The 15,150-nt window shown below is 40.6% G+C and overlaps 1 non-coding gene across 1 annotated transcript; it reads left to right on the top strand.

Moving 5' to 3' along the window:
- Positions 1-13,445: 13,445 nt before the first annotated feature.
- Positions 13,446-13,552, top strand: LOC130741523 (small nucleolar RNA R71). Its single transcript, XR_009020417.1, has one exon. It is a non-coding gene; the product is annotated as a small nucleolar RNA R71 (small nucleolar RNA).
- The last annotated feature ends 1,598 nt before the right edge of the window (positions 13,553-15,150 follow it).

The following is a 15,150-nucleotide window of genomic DNA, read 5'->3' as shown; positions in this document are numbered from 1 at the left end:
TCACTGCGAGTGCGCGTGACGTGGGAGTGCAGCCGAGGCTGTACATGTGTATATATTGTATATCGGTTAGTTTAGTTGTTGGGTTATGTCTTTATTTTATACCGCTTTATATTTAAGGGAATCGAAACAAAAAAAATTACTTGTTTTCCGCGTAAAGTTTATTTTTAGTTACTAAAGTGGCACCCGGAAATAGGGGTGTTACAGTCTGGTATAGGAAATCAACTATAGAAATGGAAACATAAATCATCATCATCAGAAACTCGGACCATACGGCTTCATCCCCTCGGATCTTCCTCCTCTTCATCCTCCTCACTAACTCCCTCACCGGCTGCTGGCACTGACACTGGCTCTGGTATAGGACCCTGCTCTGACTCTCTGTCTCCGGATGCCTCGCCTCTCTAGAATCTGCGACGGTAAATCCTGGCATCTCGGAAGAATCTAGGGGACCTCACTCGCTTGCGGGCCGTGACCCAAAAGCAAGACTAGTTCCTCCGGGGTGGAGGAGATCCCATAGACTCATGGGTCTGTGGAACCCTCTGATAAGGAGATCCGTGTGGACTCACCACGGTGACTGGTACGGCTGGGACAGGCTCTCCGGTCTCCATAGGCTCGCCTGCCTGTGGGTATGGCACCTGTGGGCTGCCTGGACTCTGCGGACTAACGTGCTGAGCATGGTTCGGCAGAAAGAATGAGAACACCATAGGGAGCGTCACGGGAAAACCGATGTGCCCTGCTCCTGGATCCCTGCACCACAAAATCGTGAGTCCCTGATAAAAGCAGTATCCTGTAACTGGGTCAACATGCCAGCCAGCACGGGACGGGAAATCAGCGTGGATCACGAGGACTGGAGGGATGCTCATTGTCACACCTGTTATCTGCTTTTATAAAATAAGTGCAAGGGTGAGTCATACGCAACTTTGCACAATAATACACATCAGATAAGATAAACGCTAAAACTCAAGTTAACATATCATCAATTACACACATGTTAACAAACACAAGTAATAATGCAATATGATTAAATCAACCTTATTCCTTCGTCCTTCGAATTGACTTCTCTCACTACTTCGTAGGAAATGGTGAGTTCATCGCCAACCTTTTTATTATTTTCTTTATCATGTGATGAGTATGATTTAAAGGGCCCGAAGTTATCGCTTCGCTATCTTCAGAAAGTCATCTCGGGGACATGGACACTCCTTACAGTCCACTTTTTACCAGACAATCATCGCTCAATAGCTCACAGACAGAAGTACACGACTATGCGGTCCTTGTTACGTCACATCAGGCTGGCCTTTCCGGGACCCTGCCGGTAAATGATGGAGAGGTGGGGCCATCGCGTAAATCCCGGGTCAATTCATCTCTGAACATGACCACATTTGGCGTCTCTGTATTCCCACTCTCTTAGTGGTAGTGACAGTACTTTCCTACTCCTTGTTGTTCCTTAAGTGTATTTTCAAGTATCAATTGTCTCCCCCTTATACTTCCATTAAGTTTCTAATAAATTAGAACCAAGCATCTGCTGCCTTACTTTGAGTAAGTACACCATAATTATTATAGAAGTGGGATCTTTAACAAGATCAAGTAGTTTTAGAAATACAAGCGGGAGTTCTAATCCGCCGTTTACTGGTTATGGACTTTTAATCGCTTAGAGAAAAAGGGCTCACTTGCCTATTCCATTATCATTATTTATTTACTTACTCTATCTATCCTACGGGTAATCCTAAGGTGTGGTAGGTAGGTCGATTTCCAAAAGCAAGTATCGATAACTCATTAAATCGGGGATTATCCTTTCCCTCTTCCCACTACCTCAGATGCTTCAACGTATCAGAGACAATCCTGATACCATGCCATTTAGGCTCATAATCCTAAGTATCACTATATCCCATAGTGTACTGTCATCACTTTCTATTGTGCAACACTTCAAGCACGAGTCATAATCACAGCAATTCAGCACAACATTTCATCCAACAATCATTCTTCAAGCATAACATTCAATCATGTATCTAATAGCACATAAGCAAGTAATAATATGCTTTCTATCGTAATAACGATTTACTTATGAGTTGTGTACCAAGACAAGGTCTTGTATAACCCCCCTTACCTTTATCGTTTATCAATTGAGGATCTTGTATGTCTGAGATAGCTCCCTCTGCATCATTGATTATGCTTGGGTTATGATAGGCTAATCAAGGCATTCAATCTTTCGTTATTATTATTATTATTATTAATAGGTCACTAAACTATTAAACTGGTATCACTCTATCTTAATCTTGGTCTCAACTAACTAGGGTGTGACCTTTATATCCTTATGTCCACTAATCTGACCAAATCATTTTTTAGTCATTAAACTATCCACTTAGGTTAATTATTAATCCAAAGTACTACAACTTAATTATTTAGTCATATTATGCAAACTAATTTCATTTTTAATAGCTAAATTCTATAGTTCTCTTTCTTCTTTATCATCTCTGATCTCATTACTCCTATCCTATCATGAATCTCTGCCCTCATTGTTCCTAAGTCATTAGTCTACTAATCTAATCTTAAGCTAAAATATTTTTATTTAATTATTTCACTTACCTAAGCCATATTATGCCAATTAAATTAATAACTAGGCTATGACTTCTAAGTCTATACCTGCTCATTGTTCTAATGGTTTTAGGTTCTGTTAAGCACACTCTATTGTTCTCAGCTTATGCTTAGGTTCAGAATCACTTATTTTAAGCACTTAATTCAAAGTCTACTTGCAAACTAAGAAATCTATAAACTGAGCCTAAAACTAACATCTAATAGTCCATTCCCATAGTTTTCAACCTCCTGAGTTCAATGAAATCATAAATTTTGGCTTCTGGGCACTCTAACAGTGCCAATTTGCGATTCCAGAGGCTGCCCAAATTGGGGCTTTCCTCTTCAGGGCTGAACTACTACAATCAGCTATCCTAAAAGCTCCTATGACCTTCCAGAAGCATAAACCAATCCTGTTTGCGTGCCAATTCACTCTCAGAAGCTCAACCCGATAGCTTCTTCGAGCTTCAAAGATCATGGATTGGTTCTCTTGATTCCTATTGATTCGTGGCTTAAAACTAGTCTAAAGCTTCCTAACTATGTCCTAACATGCTTAAGGGATCAATTTGGAGTGAAAACGAGCCAAAACGAGCAAGTTTCAGAAGCTTACTCGTCGGAGACGATGATGCTCGCCGGAGAAGATGATCAGAGGGTCGTGAAATGTCACCGTCGTGCAATTCTAAGTACTGGAACTTGATCTATAGGTTGTGTGGAGTTGAATGGTGATCGCGGGTGTGGCTGAAGTGCTCGGAGATGGGAGAAAGGGTGAGTTACAGGTCGAGGGTTCGCCGGAGCTTCGCCGGAGATGGTGGAGTCGTGGTTTCTCGACCAAAACTTGACCAAGACTAGTCGATTCTCTTCCTCTCCTCTCCAGGAACTCAATGGAACAAAAATGGGAACCTAACTCTCTCTAGTTTGAGAGATTTGAAGAGGGGAAGTTTCAGAACTTCCTCTCGGTCTCACTCTCGTTCTGGGCTCTCTTGGCACTCTCTGAAGGTTCTATGTGAGACCAAAGTTTTTAAGCTTAGAATAAATTAGTGAAATTTCCGATTCACGAATAAGTTCGATGCAACGTGAAGTAAGAAAACTGGATAAACGTTTATTGAATGGAATAAATGTATGGAGAAGATATTTCACAAGAAGGTTAAGGACAAGATTCGAATCGACGAAACTTATGACGCAAATATTATTCGTTTACGCTTAGGACAAGAACCTTAGGAAAAGATTAATTTAACCCTTGGAACACTATAGGAATAAATTCCAAAAAAATCTTCTAGAGGAATATAAGAATTTCTCTTATTCCTTTCCATGACAAGCGTTTCGATACGAAACCCTGGAATGTACGAACGTCAAATTCCAATTCTCGGAAGTTTGCCGAAACTAAATCCCTGATAGCTCAAGAACTTTAAATTAAGCTGTCAATGACGGTTTTTTCTATTCGGAGCTTCAAACGAAGATTCCACACGCGCGCACCTATTTCTTTCGATGTTTCTAATCTTTCTTCAGAAGGAAACTTTCTCATCCGACGTCAATTGCAAAAAGTAGTTATGCGGTTTATTTTGAAGCAGACTGCGTTCAAGTCATTTCCTCATTTAAAATGAACCCGGAGCAAGTATCAACCTTCTATGGAAGGATACTTAGCTTAATTGCATAATATGACAACGTCATATTTATTCTAATTGTCTAACAATTATTCACTATCTTAATTCTTACTCATTTCTTTGTCCATTGAACATTTTAATTTGCTCAAAGTGATCCTAATTTATATTTTATCATTTCACTAAACTCCTCATAATTTTTTGTACAATAATATATCACGTTTATATTTTTCCTTTAATTCTATGAGTTAAATCATTTGGTGTCTAAATCAATTCATACCAATTTTAAAAATATCTTTTCAAAATATCAATCAAACCTTATCACTCCACGTCCCTCCAGCTTTGCCCCACCACATGTTAATATATTTTCCAAGCCCCTAAACACCATCAGACAAGGCAATATACAAAGCCACAAACATATATATAAGGAAACTCAATTCCTTTCCTTTTCACGCACAAGCATATGATCTTTCTTTCTTGTTTTCTTTTTTTTCTTTTTCTTGCTGCAGCAACAACACGCACACCATGCCTTCTAATTCTTCTCATCACCAATTTCTTCTTCATTTTTCCTTGTTGCAACAAACGACCCACGCACCATAGTCATTCATCACCATGCCAATTTTCTCATCACCCTTCAAGCACCAAACCCGCGAGCACAAAGGGAGAGAGGGAGAAGAAGTTTTTTCGCCGTTTCTTGCCTGATCGTCTCACTGACAATTGCTACGCGCAGACCTCGAGGTATAAATGCTATTCCTTACTTATGATCGTCAATTTTGTCGCTTTTCTCTATGTATTTCTGTGCTCAAAGTTTTGAGCTTTTTGTAAAACTGTCCAAATAGCTTATTTTAGTGTCTAAACATCTTCCCTACGTACCCAAGAGTACTTCTAGCGGATTCAATTTTGTCGAATGTCGCCGAAATGCCGCCGGAATTCATTTCTGTAGGAAATACCCATTTTGAGGCAAAGTTTCGTTCTTTCGGTTTAAAAATCTCGACTTAGCTTAGCGCTAGTAGGATTAGTTGTCATAAATGTCGTTGGTAACGTTCCCATCCAATTTGTTTTTCGAAATTCCAATCTTGAAATTCTGAGCTAAAAATATTGACCAAAATACCCCTGCGACAGTTTTCGACCCGATAATTTTTCTGAGAGTTTCCCTGGCCTAGATATCGCCTAAGAATACCTAGGAATTAAATTAGATCGAAGAAAAAGTTCGGGAAACCCTATTTTGATAATGGCCGAAACTTATATGCCATGGTACCGTGCCCAAAAATAATTTTTGGGTCTGTATGGCCTGAGCTATAGCGTAGCTCTCTCCGTTGTCGAAATTTTGGCTCTGGTTTCGTGTTATTCTGAGTTCTATAGCTCGAGTTATGGATGTTTTAGCGAATAAAGTGTTTTTGTACAAAACTTGAATCGAGTCAAAACTCATCCATTCGTGCCTAAATGTGGTACTCTGAAGCTCCTTGAGCTTTGTCTAACGTTAGTTAGTATTGTTTCGAGTGTATCGACTTATTTTGATTGATTTTGCTTTGTTTGCTCTAAGGTTCGTTTGTGGAAACCTTAGACTTGACTAAGCAAGCTTGGGAGTGTGACTTACACTGTGATTCTGGAAGAACTAGAGGTAAGGGCAACTTACACTGCTGGCTAATGCTTTTGGCGTCGATAACTTCGACTTGCTTATTTATGTTTCTTTATCGCTTAGACTGGAGAAAATGTTTTGAGGCTTCGGCCGTGTGAAACTAATATGAGATGTGTGTCTCCGTTTTCTGAGAGGCTTCGGCCGTTTACTGGTTTCCGTCTTACTGCTTTCTAGTGGATAGGACAGGGTTATGTTTTACCGCAATTACTTGATTCACATGCCATACTTGCTATGTGCTAAATGGTTAATCTTAGGCTATGTGAATACTTGTGCGCATTATTTTGGAACATGCAATTATTATTGGAATATGCTGACCATATATGGTGCAATTTATATCATTTGTTCGTGGACTACCAAAATGTGAGGAATAACGGTTAGTTATGCCCCGTTGGTGGCGAATTCTTAAGGGTTTATCTCGACATGATGAACTGAGGTTCAGACTCTTGTCTTCTTTTGTGGTTTCAAGATCTTCTCATGGGATTTTTGGAGACATCGGGATCTTTTGAACTTATAGTTTTGGAAAGAAAATATTTTCATGAGAAATTCCATAATGCTTTAAACAACATTCAAACTCTTTTAATTAAATGTTAAGGATCTCAAATGAACTTCTAGGATTTGGATGTTAGTTTTGGAAAATGAGAAGTGTCGCCGAATGGAAGTTTTGGGGAAGCTCATAAGTTTCTGAGTATGCTTATACTCTTCCGCTCGCTGAGCAGTTTTTGACCATCGAAATTTGATGAGTCAGATGACTCAAGAAGTCATCAAGGGTGATTACACTCTTTTTATAGTTACCTGTCTTTTGTCGCAGAATTGACATTTACCTTCGGGTACAGTATATGCCTTCGGGTACAGTATATGCCTTCGAGTACAGTATATACCTTCGGGTACAGTATATGCCTTCGGGTACAGTATATACCTTCGGGTACATTATATGCCTTCGGGTACAGTATATACCTTCGGGTACAATATATGCCTTAGGGTAACTCGGGCATTCAATGGGGGATATGATCGACCGTATGGTTAGGATCGACCTGTTGATGTCAGGCATAGTGGAGGGAAAAGTCGACCCACAGGGTTAGGACTGATCCGGCTATGTCAAGGTTGTAAGTGACACCCGAGGGTTATGGTCGACACAATGCCAGTGTTAGGACCGACTCGATCGTGCCCAGCCTACTTCTTCCGGAACCTTTTGATTTGACGTTGCATTGACATATCGTGCACTCTAACTATATTTGTTGAGATCTTGATGATTTGATGTTGATAAACATCGTTATGTGTTTTTATGATTTGATGTTGATAAACATCGTTATGTGTTTTGATGATTGAATTGTATTAGAGATTTGATAACATGCTATGTATAAACCTTAGGGTAGAGAATGCAGAACTTATATGTATGTATACAACATATATATATATATATATATATATATACCCCTTTTACTTTACCTGTTGTCTTGTATTCTCTATACTATATTCCGTGAGTTGACCCTTGAGCGTGCTACCTGTGTGTGGGGGGGCTATGTATGCCCTTTTTGTCAGATGTCGTTGACGGATCGTTTCGTGATGCTTCGTCGTTCGGGGAAGACCCGGAGCGAAATGACTACTACTGAGCGGGATTCATTGTTGTTTCGTAAATTCCGCCCTGGCTGCTTTCGCTCATCTGATTCCTTGATTTGGGCGGGAATAAGGAATCCTTATGTCCCGCCCAGTCCACATGCCCCCAAGACATGAGGCTCAGGTAGGTTGAGTCGAAATGTCTTTATATGCTACTTCGTCGTCTGCTCTTATCATTCACTTTGTGTTTCTTGTAATTATATCGCCGTTCTTCACGTTCATGGATGTGTCGCCACATTCCTGTTCATGGATATGTCGCCACCTTTATGTTACTCATTACCCCGCCATCCTTATTTTTGTTGATGCGTCGCCATTGTCACAACCGTCAATCACGTCTTTTCAACTGACACACGAAATCTTAGTTTTCCAGGATTTCGTCATCATTTGCCATGAATGTGCGTCTCGAGGAGTTACACCTTTTCACTTCATACCTTTTCAAATTTCAAATCCCACGACTCTTCACTATCTTCCCCACTCATTCTCTCTCCAAATCCCACGACTCTTCACTATCTTTCCCACTCATTCTGTCTCCTCCCTTTTCGTCTATAAAAGTCCCTTTTTACTTTTCACTTTTCACTTTTCCGAAACTCTTTCTCTGAGACTTCTCCAGAATTCTTGCTTTTTCCTCTTTGAACTCCGGCGAACCTCCGTTCACTCTGGCCGTCGTCATTGCGCGTTGTTCTCCCATAGCCGACGTTCTCCTTTCCCAAACCTCCATCTCTTCCTCCGGTGAGTTCTTTACATCTTTCTCCTCTCGTTTTGTGTTCTCTTTCTGGAAACTGTTCATCTTCTTTATCTTCTTGAACCTGTTCATCTTCTTTTATCTTTTATGAAATTACCCAGCATGTCTTTAAATAATGTTAGTATTTCTTCCCTGGAGCTTTCTTCACCCTCCACAGAGGGGGCAATTTCTGCCCCCACTGCCCCCACTGTTATTGAAATTCAATCCTCGCCCTCTACTCACGATGATTCTAGCCCCGCCGGTTTTGTCGATTCTGTCCTTTCTTCAAATGGGGAGTTATCCTCGCCCGAATGGCGTAAAAACGTGCATTTAGTTGAGGATAAATGTCTGTGGCGTTCCATCTGGAGCAGCATTGGGAGCATCAACTCGATTCGGATAACTGCCCAAGGGTTTACGAAGATAAATCCCGCCACTTCTAATAACGAAGATCTGCAATTGAATGTCCTTCCATGTGGCGAGGATGACTGTGTTCTTTTACGCAAAGAACCGTCAGATGAATCGCCCGATTTCTTTTTCGTTTATGGTTATTTTTTCACTGACTTGAATATTAAACTTCCCTTCTCACCTTTCATATGCCACGTTCTATCCTTTCTGAACGTGGCGCCTTGTCAACTCCAGCCCAACGCCTGGGGCTTTATCCGTTGCTTCGAAATTCTTTGTGAGCATTTGAGCTTCACGCCCACCTACCCCTTGTTCTTTCTCTTCTACAAGTCTGTTACCAAGAAACCTACGTCCGTAAAGTGGGTCCCTCTTTTAGCTCGCAAGAAAATGAGCCGATTCACCGCTGTTGGTTCTTCTGCAAGTGCACAGAATCTACCCGGTTTTAATTTATCGAACCACAGGGAATTGGAATGCGAATTCGGTTTAAGAATCAAGTTCAAGGTTGGAAAGCAAATAAAATTCAGTTTTAATGATTGGTTGTTTCTTGAGTTTGTAAAAAGACAAGTGATCAAGTAAAAAAAGCGATTGAAATTCAGAGATGAGATTGCCTTGGGTTCTTGTTCAACTATTTCAGTTTTAGCAAACCTTCCTATTCAATTAATCCCGAGTCTCTCCTTGATGTTCTAGCCTAGATAGTCATCTATCGATGCCTCGTAAAGAAAACCCTTTCTAATCAAAAGATAGATTCAATTCCTTGATAACCTAAACATTTGTTAGAAGCACTAAGCACACAAATCAGGCCAACAAACCCCAACCCTTCCTCTATTCCTAGCAGCAAGTATAGAAGGAGTAATCTCACAACAAGTCCCAATTCTATAACAAACTATCGTTATGATTATAGAAAAGTAAGAAGCTAGCATGTATTCAAGCTTGAAAGATAAAGCACAGAAGTGAGATTCAAGGGTTTACCCAGAACATCATGAATAGAAAAGGATTGATAGCTAAAACATTCAAAGTCTTATAAAGAACCCAAAGCAAAAGGGGTTTTAGCCAAACATGGCTATGGAATCCATGTTAGAAAGTAAAGATAAAACCTGGATCATAGGGCCTAGGGGAAGCTCCCAAAGCTTCAGAACTCAAGCTCTCTCTCTTCTAACTTATGTAAAAAGTTGATAAAAATGACAAAGGGTACAAAAGAAATGGCAAAAAGCCTATTTAAAGGCTAACAGTTCGAGTCTGGGCGCTCAGGCGCCAATTCAGAGCGCCTGAGCGCCAATTGCACTTAAAAAACATGCTCTCTGGACTAATTGGCGCCTAGGCGCCCACTCCCAGCGCCTAGGCGCTCAAGCTCGCCTGAAAATGACTTTTTGGCTTCTGAAACTCCTCTTTTCAATTCTCTTTAAGTTCTTCATCAATTCCATGCTCCTTGGCCTTCTTTCTCCTTCAGTTTCTGCACTCCAAACCTAACCAACAAGACAAGGAAGATTCTAGAAGCTCCAAGAGCTCATTAGCACAAGAAGTCCTTCATAAAACACAACACAACCATGCAAGTCCTAAACTTTACTTAAAATGCAAGAAAAATACCTATAAAACTGCCAAATTACCAAAACGAAATAAAAACTAAAGAAAAGAATAAAAATGCATGAGAATGCATGAAACACTACATGAGACTCAACAAAAAGACTCAAAACAACCGACGAAATGACCCTAAAAACACTACTAAAATAGGGTCATCACACCACTATACTCAACGGCAGCTCGTCCTCGAGCGTAAATAACACTCGCTTGCCCTCAAGCGCAAGAAATGCTCCCACACAAGTGCTCTCAACAAGGAATACTTATAAGAAAATCGGGGGATTTAGCAACCACAGCTGGTTCCAAAAGAAAGACACAACAATCCACTTCATGCAACTTTTAGATAAAGGAGAGTGTAGAGTCCATCATGAGAAGCATATAGATCTAAAATTCCTAGGATGAGATATATATTAAGTGCACTGAGCACACAAGTAGTCCATAGGTCCTGGATATCATTCACTCAAGAGCAACAGAGATCAAACATGCACAAATTCAAAGAGACTTTCAAGGGGTTGAAATGTTGGCTTGGTGAAGTACAAGGTGGTTGGTCCCTAAGGAAGGCTAAAGCTTCAAGCATCTTGAGTGTGGTCCTATTAGTAACCCCGAAGCTTTAACAACAAACTTTTTAAGCACAAGTCTCTTGACCCCTTTTTCAACTTTCTTTTCTTCTATTTTTTCTTTTTTTTCAACTCCAACTTGATTAGGAGTCTTTTTTTTCTTTTTCTTTTTCTTTTTTTATTAAACTTGGGGCAAGAGACATTTCAAACTTTATTTACTAGCTCCAAAACAATGCAAGGACCAACACTCCCCAAAATCCAACCAAACATCCGTCCCAATCACTTGGCTACAACAAATTCTCCAATAAGGCTCAAATGGGACAACTAAGGACAATGTTCAAACAACCACTCTGAAGCTCAAAAACCTACAAGTCTCAAGAATTGTACAAGTATCACAAAGCATGCAAAGAGTGAAATCAATACAGAACCAAGAAGTACAAGTGAGTCAGGATCCTCCAGAGAAAATTTATGGTGAAGGGTCAAAGATAGACCCTTATGGACTCACACCAACTCTATCCTTAAGAAACACTCGGAAGACCAAAGTCTCCTCCTCTCTTCCCCAAAGCATGCAATCACTCATCCCCAAAAGAAAACTCAAGTATTCACAAAAACGTTTTCAAAACTAGCAACATGTTAGAGAGCATAACTACGGGCAAAAACATGTGAGTATAGGGATGTAAAGACCCAAAAACGACTCTAACAAAACAATGCATGAATAAAAGAAAAATAAAAGCTACAAAAGAAAAATATGCAAAAATGCATGAGCTAAACTAAGGGAAAGAGTCGACCTCCTTTACCAATTACCATGGAGGCCTTAGACACACCTCCTACTCCAGAACTCAGGCTCTCATTCCCTGAAAAATGCAACAAACCAACAAGCGAAATAAAACAAGACTTGGGTTGTCTCCCAAGCAGCCCTAAGTTATAGTCCTAGGTGGACTCTCCTTCCTTTGGTGTTAGGAAGGAAATTCCTTACCATCAATTTTCCTTCCACATGTGCAAGGTATGAACCTTGCACCAAATTTTTGGAATAACTCCTCCCAAGAGAGGGTATCATCTAAACCATCGTACCAAATCCTTCCCTCAAGGAGTGAGAGAAGAGCTTAATCTTGAGCTCATCACTAGTCACACCATCCATCTTTACAAGGTGACTAGCTTGAGTGAATCGAGCCATGTGGTCTTGGAAATTCTCATCTTTAGACCCCCCATACTTGTTTTCACTAACAAGCTTGATGAGAGCTTGATTAAGCCCAACATCTTTTTCACTTACCTTCGGGGTCTCCTTTGAAGACCTGGACAAGCTTTGGATCATATCACAAACAAAACCATCATTAATGTTAGTTTGCAAATTAGGATTGAAAACCGAAAATCTTACCTTGTCCTCACCAACTCTGAGAATGAGCTGACCCTTATCAACATCAATTTTAGCCCTACCAGTGGCTAAGAAGGGTCGGCCTAGAATGAGAGGAATCTTTGCATCCTCTTCCATGTCCAGCACCACAAAGTCCACAGGGAACACATACTTACCCACCTTCACCATAACATCTTCAATGATCCCATAAGGTGTTTCTAGGGATCGGTCCGCCATTTGTAAGGAAAGCATGGTCGGGGTGACCTCTCCTAAATTCAACCTTCTAAACATGCTAAGCGGCATCAAGTTGATGCTCGCTCCCAAATCACACAAGGCTTCAACAACAGTCAACTCCTCAATCTCCACTGGGATAGTAAAACTCCCAGGATCCCTTCTCTTCTTAGGCATTTTCCTTTGCAAAATGGCACTACACTCCTCGGTCATCATAATAGTCTCATCAACCTCACTCAAGTTCCTCCTCTTATTTAAAATGTCCTTCATGAACTTAGCATAGATAGGCATTTGTTCTAAAGCATCGGAAAAAGGGATATCAATATGGAGTTTCTTAAAAACATCCATAAATTTTGAAAACTTTTTATCCAAATTCTTTTTAGCCAATGCTTTAGGAAATGGAACTTTGCTAAGTTTAGGAATAGGATCATTCATCACTCTAGTTTTAATAGGAACACTCATTTCCTCCTCAACCATCCTCTCACTTTTTCCTCCCTCTGCTTTCTTTTTTAACCCATTCAACACTCTACCACTTCTAGTAGTAACAACAGCAGAATTTTCTTGTTCGGGATTGGGGAAAGTATCGGAAGGAAATTTACCTTGAGGTATCTCGGCCATTTGCTTGGCTAGCTGGCCAAGTTGGTTCTCCAAGTTCTTGATAGCCGCCTCTTGGTTCTTATGGTTGTTGTTCATGCGGTTGATGCAACTCTCCAATAGCTCCTCTAAATTCCTCTTGCAATTCACCTTTCCAACAACTTGTGTTTGGACAAGAGGTTCATGATTTGAGGATGGAACTATGCTTCCTTGAGCTATAGCTTTGGCTTCATTGCTCTCAACATTGACAGTACACAAGTTACTAACATGAGGTCCACCACAAGACTTGCACTCCACACAAGTCATTCTTGCACCAATAGCCTTGGTCTCCTTAATATGCATTCGAATCTCCGCCACTTGTTCGGTGAGTTTCTTGTTGGAGGCCAAGAGCTTGTCAAAAGCTTCCACTTCAAACTTACTCCTTCGGGTTTGGCGATCATTTTCAGAGTTCATGGCTCTCGCTGCCATCTTTTCTATTAAGTCATACCCCGCTTGTGGGGGAAGAGCATCGAACTCCCCATTTGAAGCCGCATCTAGGCCAAACCTCCAAGAGTATTGTAGACCATCATAAAATGTTGCAACCAATTCAGCTTGGGTGAGATTGTGTTGAGGACATTTCCTCAATAGCTTCTTGAAGCGCTCCCAAGCTTCATAGAGATTTTCCTCAGTGGTTTGCACAAAATTCATAATGTCTTTTTTCAGCTTCCTCAAAAGAGCTCTTGGGAAGAACCTTGTTGTGAATTTTTCTGCTAGGTCTTCCCAAGTAGTGATACTCCCTTGAAGTTGTGAATTCAGCCATTCCTCCGCTGCATCCTTCAAAGAAAATGGAAACAAGCTCAACCGAATTGCATCCGTCGGAACATTGTTCACACGGTAAGTGTTGCAATTCCGGATGAACCTCTCCATGTGAGCATGTGGATCTTCCAAAGTACCTCCACCATATTGGTTTTGGCTCACCAAGTTGATGAATGTCGGTCTCAACTTAAAGTTTCCCACTCCCTCGGGAAAGACAATGCTCCCGAGATAGTCATAACTCATGGTAGCCGAAGTGAGTTCCCGAAGAGACCGGTTGGCATTCTCAACTTCTTGTTCACATAATCGGAGGGTGATCCCCTCTTGGATTCTTGCCTCAATATGGGCTTGCATCTCCTCCTCCGTCATTCGGCCACCCATGGCGGTGTCTCTCGTGAGAGTAACCTGAATCTATGACACTCAAACAGAGAAAGATTAGTAGCACCAATTCTAGACAAAGATAAAAACAAATAATAAAACCACAAACTAAAAACTTAAACCAAAAACCACAAACAATTCCCCGGCAACGGCGCCAAAAACTTGTTGGTTCTTCTGCAAGTGCACAGAATCTACCCGGTTTTAATTTATCGAACCACAGGGAAATGGAAAGCGAATTCGGTTTAAGAATCAAGTTCAAGGTTGGAAAGCAAATAAAATTCAGTTTTAATGATTGGTTGTTTCTTGAGTTTGTAAAAAGACAAGTGATCAAGTAAAAAAAGTGATTGAAATTCAGAGATGAGATTGCCTTGGGTTCTTGTTCAACTATTTCAGTTTTAGCAAACCTTCCTATTCAATTAATCCCGAGTCTCTCCTTGATGTTCTAGCCTAGATAGTCATCTATCGATGCCTCGTAAAGAAAACCCTTTCTAATCAAAAGATAGATTCAATTCCTTGATAACCTAAACATTTGTTAGAAGCACTAAGCACACAAATCAGGCCAACAAACCCCAACCCTTCCTCTATTCCTAGCAGCAAGTATAGAAGGAGTAATCTCACAACAAGTCCCAATTCTATAACAAACTATCGTTATGATTATAGAAAAGTAAGAAGCTAGCATGCATTCAAGCTTGAAAGATAAAGCACAGAAGTGAGATTCAAGGGTTTAGTCAGAACATCATGAATAGAAAAGGATTGATAGCTAAAACATTCAAAGTCTTATAAAGAACCCAAAGCAAAAGGGGTTTTAGCCAAACATGGCTATGGAATCCATGTTAGAAAGTAAAGATAAAACCTGGATCATAGGGCCTAGGGGAAGCTCCCAAAGCTTCAAAACTCAAGCTCTCTCTCTTCTAACTTATGTAAAAAGTTGATAAAAATGACAAAGGGTACAAAAGAAATGGCAAAAAGCCTATTTAAAGGCTAACAGTTCGAGTCTGGGCGCTCAGGCGCCAATTCAGAGCGCCTGAGCGCCAATTGCACTTAAAAAACATGCTCTCTGGACTAATTGGCGCCTAGGCGCCCACTCCCAGCGCCTAGGCGCTCAAGCTCGCCTGAAAATGACTTTTTGGCTT

This window comes from Lotus japonicus, chromosome 2, assembly GCF_012489685.1.
Source record: "Lotus japonicus ecotype B-129 chromosome 2, LjGifu_v1.2".
In the NCBI taxonomy this organism is placed as follows: domain Eukaryota; kingdom Viridiplantae; phylum Streptophyta; class Magnoliopsida; order Fabales; family Fabaceae; genus Lotus; species Lotus japonicus.
This window is presented reverse-complemented; position numbering and strand designations above follow the sequence as displayed.